This window comes from Microtus oregoni, unplaced genomic scaffold (assembly GCF_018167655.1).
Source record: "Microtus oregoni isolate MIOR12 unplaced genomic scaffold, Mior012 000000F_ref0000247, whole genome shotgun sequence".
In the NCBI taxonomy this organism is placed as follows: Eukaryota; Metazoa; Chordata; class Mammalia; order Rodentia; family Cricetidae; genus Microtus; species Microtus oregoni.
In genome coordinates this window covers 33,502,906-33,508,839 of record NW_024543059.1, presented here as the reverse complement: position 1 = coordinate 33,508,839, position 5,934 = coordinate 33,502,906, and the positions used below count along the sequence as shown (strand labels likewise).

General features: G+C 26.0%; 1 non-coding gene across 1 annotated transcript; it reads left to right on the top strand.

Annotated features, from left to right (window-relative positions):
- Window positions 1-5,587: 5,587 nt before the first annotated feature.
- Window positions 5,588-5,657, top strand: LOC121455024. Its single transcript, XR_005975410.1, has one exon. It is a non-coding gene; the product is annotated as a small nucleolar RNA SNORD64 (small nucleolar RNA).
- Window positions 5,658-5,934: the final 277 nt, after the last annotated feature.

Sequence of the window (5,934 nt, the reverse complement as noted above, 5' to 3'; positions counted from 1 at the left end):
TATTTATTTACCCACTTACTTATTTATTGTACATATGATTTACATGTTTTATTTATTTATTTGCCTACTGACTTATTTATTGTACATATGATTTACATGTTCTAATTTTTTATTTACCCACTAACTTATTTATTGTACATATGATTTACGTGTTTTATTTGTTTACTTACCCACTAACTTATTTATTTACTTGCCCACTAACTTATTTATTTACTTACCCACTAACTTATTTATTTACTTACCCACTAACTTATTTATTTATTCACCCATTAGCTTATTTATTGTACATATGATTTACATGTTTTATTTGTTTACTTACCCACTAATTTATTTATTTACTTACCCACTAATTTATTTATTTACTGACTAACTTATTTATTTATTTACCCACTACCTTATTTATTTATTTACCCACTTATTTATTGTACGTATGATTTACATGTTTTATTTATGTACTTCCCTGCTAATTTATTTATTTATTTACCCACTTACTTATTTATTGTACATATGATTTACATGTTTTATTTTTTTATTTACCCACTGACTTATTTATTGTACATGATTTACATGTTTTATTTATTTACTTACCCACTAATTTATTTATTTACTTACCCACTAACTTATTTATTTACTTACCCACTAACTTATTTATTTACTTACTAACTTATTTATTTATTTACCCACTTACTTATTTATTGTACATATGATTTACATGTTTTATTTATTTATTTGCCTACTGACTTATTTATTGTACATATGATTTACATGTTTTATTTGTTTACTTACCCACTAATTTATTTATTTACTTACCCACTAATTTATTTATTTTCTTACCCACTAACTTATTTATTTATTTACCCACTAACTTATTTATTTATTTACCCACTTACTTATTTATTGTACGTATGATTTACATGTTTTATTTATGTACTTTCCTGCTAATTTATTTATTTACCCACTTACTTATTTATTGTACATATGATTTACATGTTTTATTTGTTTACTTACCCACTAACTTATTTATTTACTTACCCACTAACTTATTTATTTACTTACCCACTAACTTATTTATTTATTCACCCATTAACTTATTTATTGTACATATGATTTACATGTTTTATTTGTTTACTTACCCACTAATTTATTTATTTACTTACCCACTAATTTATTTATTTTCTTACCCACTAACTTATTTATTTATTTACCCACTAACTTATTTATTTATTTACCCACTTACTTATTTATTGTACGTATGATTTACATGTTTTATTTATGTACTTTCCTGCTAATTTATTTATTTACCCACTTACTTATTTATTGTACATACGATTTACATGTTTTATTTTTTTATTTACCCACTGACTTATTTATTGTACATATGATTTACATGTTTTATTTTTTTATTTACCCACTAACTTATTTATTTATTTACCCACTAACTTATTTATTTATTTACCCACTTACTTATTTATTGTACGTATGATTTACATGTTTTATTTATGTACTTCCCTGCTAATTTATTTATTTATTTACCCACTTACTTATTTATTGTACATATGATTTACATGTTTTATTTTTTTATTTACCCACTGACTTATTTATTGTACATATGATTTACATGTTTTATTTGTTTACTTACCCACTGATTTATTTATTTACTTACCCACTAATTTATTTATTTACTTACCCACTAACTTATTTATTTACTTACCCACTAACTTATTTATTTACTTACTAACTTATTTATTTATTTACCCACTTACTTATTTATTGTACATATGATTTACATGTTTTATTTATTTATTTGCCTACTGACTTATTTATTGTACATATGATTTACATGTTTTATTTTTTTATTTACCCACTAACTTATTTATTGTACATGATTTACATGTTTTATTTGTTTACTTACCCACTAACTTATTTATTTACTTACCCACTAACTTATTTATTTACTTACCCACTAACTTATTTATTTACTTACCCACTAACTTATTTATTTATTCACCCATTAACTTATTTATTGTACATATTATTTACATGTTTTATTTGTTTACTTACCCACTAATTTATTTATTTACTTACCCACTAATTTATTTATTTTCTTACCCACTAACTTATTTATTTATTTACCCACTAACTTATTTATTTATTTACCCACTAACTTATTTATTTATTTACCCACTTACTTATTTATTGTACGTATGATTTACATGTTTTATTTATGTACTTTCCTGCTAATTTATTTATTTACCCACTTACTTATTTATTGTACATATGATTTACATGTTTTATTTTTTTATTTACCCACTGACTTATTTATTGTACATATGATTTACATGTTTTGTTTGTTTACTTACCCACTAATTTATTTATTTACTTACCCACTAACTTATTTATTTACTTACCCACTAACTTATTTATTTACTTACCCACTAACTTATTTATTTACTTACCTACTAACTTATTTATTTACTTACCCACTAACTTATTTATTTACTTACCCACTAACTTATTTATTTACTTACCCACTAACTTATTTATTTACTTACCCGCTAACTTATTTATTTACTTACCCGCTAATTTATTTATTTACTTACCCACTAACTTATTTATTTACTTACCCACTAATTTATTTATTTATTTACCCACTAACTTATTTATTTATTTACCCACTAACTTATTTATTGTACATACAATTTACATGTTTTATTTATTTATTTACCTGCTAATTTATTTATTTATTTACCCACTAACTTATTTATTTATTTACCCACTTGCCTATTTATTGTACATATGATTTACATGTTTTATTTTTTTATTTACCCACTGACTTATTTATTGTACATATGATTTACATGTTTTTTATTTACTTACCCGCTAATTTATTTATTTACTTACCCACTAACTTATTTATTTATTTATCCACTAACTTATTTATTTATTTACCCACTAACTTATTTATTGTACATACGATTTACATGTTTTATTTACTTACCCACTAACTTATTTATTTACCCACTAACTTATTTATTTACTTACCCACTAACTTGTTTATTTCTGTGCTTACCCACTAACTTATTTATTTACTTACCCACTAACTTATTTATTTTATGTACTTACTACCTTTATTTATTTATTTATTTATTTATTTATTTATTGTGGTCTTGAATGGTTTAATTATTGCCATTTACCTATTGGGTTTATTTAACATTATGGACTTGCAACGTATTTATTGCGGTCTATTCATTGCCTTTATACATATCTGCAGATTGATTGGCTTTATTCACTTGCAGACATATCTATCTATGGTTTTATAATATGTGTACTTGCCAACAATTTAATTAGTGTTAATTTGATCTATTTAATAACTGATACTTACCCAGTAACATTTATTTCTTGCAGCATTTATTTCTTATTGGTGTCTTTTTATTGGCATTTTTACCTGTCGGTTGATTTATAGACTTGCTGGCTTGTTTATTCATTTAACCATTAACTTATTTATTGTATATTTGATTTATTTAATGATTCATTTAATTACCAGCTAATGTATTTATTTATTATTATCTTTGATAGTTTAAAAAAACTATCTAGAATGATTGGGTTTATTTATCCACTTGCTGTCATCTATCTATTTAAACACTAGTTTATTTATTATGTAGTTGCTCTATTTAATGATTTTTTTTTGCACAGTAATTATTTACTGCACACTATGGTTTTAGTTATTTTACTAACTTATTTAAGCTACTTATTTATTTGCTTGGTTGTTTGCTAGCCTCTTGATCTGTTTATTCCCTTTCTTGAGTGTTGGTGGTGGTATTTATATGCGTACTTACTAACTTATTTATTGCATACTTTATTGGCATCTTGATCTGTTCATTGCCTGTTTTACCTATCAGGGGATTTATTGACATTAATTACTTACTTGCTGGCTAATTTATTTTCTTACTTACCACTCTGCTCATTTATTTATTTGGTTGTTTGGTTATTGATTGTCTTTATGATTTTAACAAAGAATTCATTTACTTATTCATGCACTACCTTATTTATTGTCTTCATCTCCATAATTATTTCATTTACTCACTATTTATATATCTATATGTATCTTAATAATTAGCTTCTTGATTTTTATTTCTTGTCATTCTGCTATTTTTATTGTCTTCATTTATTTATTGATTTAGTGATTGATTTCATCTTTATATTGGATTGCTGGTATATTTAGTTATTTATTTCCTACTTGATCTATTTATTAGCTTTCTTTCCCAATGATTGATTGTCTATATTTGATTGTTTGCATATTTATGTTTCTATGTATCACTTTTTGTTTATGTATATATTATATTTTAATGAGCATTTTATTGGTTAATTTGATTTGCAGGTATAATTTATTTAATCTATTTATTGACTTTCTATCTATTGATTTGAGTTAATAGCTTGCTGGCATATTTATTTTCATTTTTCAAGTGAATTATTTATTTGTTCATTCATCTATTGTCTTGACCTATTTAATGTTTAACTTACTAGTGACTACCTATTGTTTTCTACGTCTAGTTTATTGACTTACTGATATATCGATTAATTTATTGAATGATCAATTGCTTTCTGATCTGTTTAATTATTGACTTTCTGGCATTATATATATTTTATGGTCTTCATCTATTTTTTGCTTGATTAAGTGACTGGCTTCTTAATCTAGATATAGGTGTGGTCTGTGGATCACATAGTGCTGAAAAATAGCACAAGAATTTTGCCATTATAGAATCTATAAAATCATCTAAAAAGGTGAGCTCCTGTTTTGTCCTTTCTGGAGGATTCAGTTACCAATTAAAATTGTTATGCGTAAATGTCATAAGAAAACCTTGGTAAGAACAATGGGTTTTTAATGAGCTATCATTGGTGACAGGTATTGGAATTACATTTGGAAAGGGATGGTTATTTACTATATTTAGTTCTATGAAACCCTGGATCTCACTGTTACTCTGATACTGATATGATGGTCAATTTTTGTCTCTACATTTACTGTTCATTTAAATGTTTATTTAATTATATTTTGATGCTGGGGATTGAATCCTAGGGCCTTGTGTACTGTCATTATCGTTAGTGTTAAAATACAGTGTACAGACATTTGGGTGAATTCTTAAATTTTATGGTTCTGTTTATTTTGTTCATTTTTGGTCTTGTAATATAACTCTGTAAAACTCATAATATTCCTGCCTCTGCCTCCCAAGTGTGGTACTACAGCCTTGAATTATTGCATTACTCCCATCTAAGAGATTCATTTGTTTAATTATTGAGACAGAGGCAGATACGCTGAAAGAATGCATGAATGAGCATTGAGATTAGACATGAGACCTACTGCATCTCTCTAGGGAACTAACCATACACTTAGCCTGGACACTTCACATTTTTTTCAGGGCTTGTAATTTAGCCCAGAATCTTATTTATGTGAAGGAATTAATGTCACTGAACCATAACTCTAAACTTTGAATGTCTTTCCTACCACACCAGTACCAAGTACCCACAACCACATACCACATTACAATTGTTACCTAGGATTTCAGTAAATACCTTGTCAAAGACCTTGGCTGGATTTATGATGAGCTATGTTTACTGAGCATGATGAAATGAGGCTCAAAGTGATGATTACTCTGAAATCTAGCCAAAGTGTCATTTTAATGACTTAGGTAACAAAGTTAATTTATTCCCAAGGAGACTGGAGCTGTAGATCTTTTCACTATAACATACTTGGTTTTATCCCTATTCATTCCCTGTTGTAGTAAAGTGCCTCCATATTCCCATCCTGCAGTAGCTTTCATCCTGCTTTCCTTCTGCTATAGAAACCTGAGAAAGACATTGGAAACTAATGTCTTCCTTCCAGTCATCAAGTTCTTACTCTCTGTGATAATTTCTAGAGCCTGTTCTTAGTCATTCTCA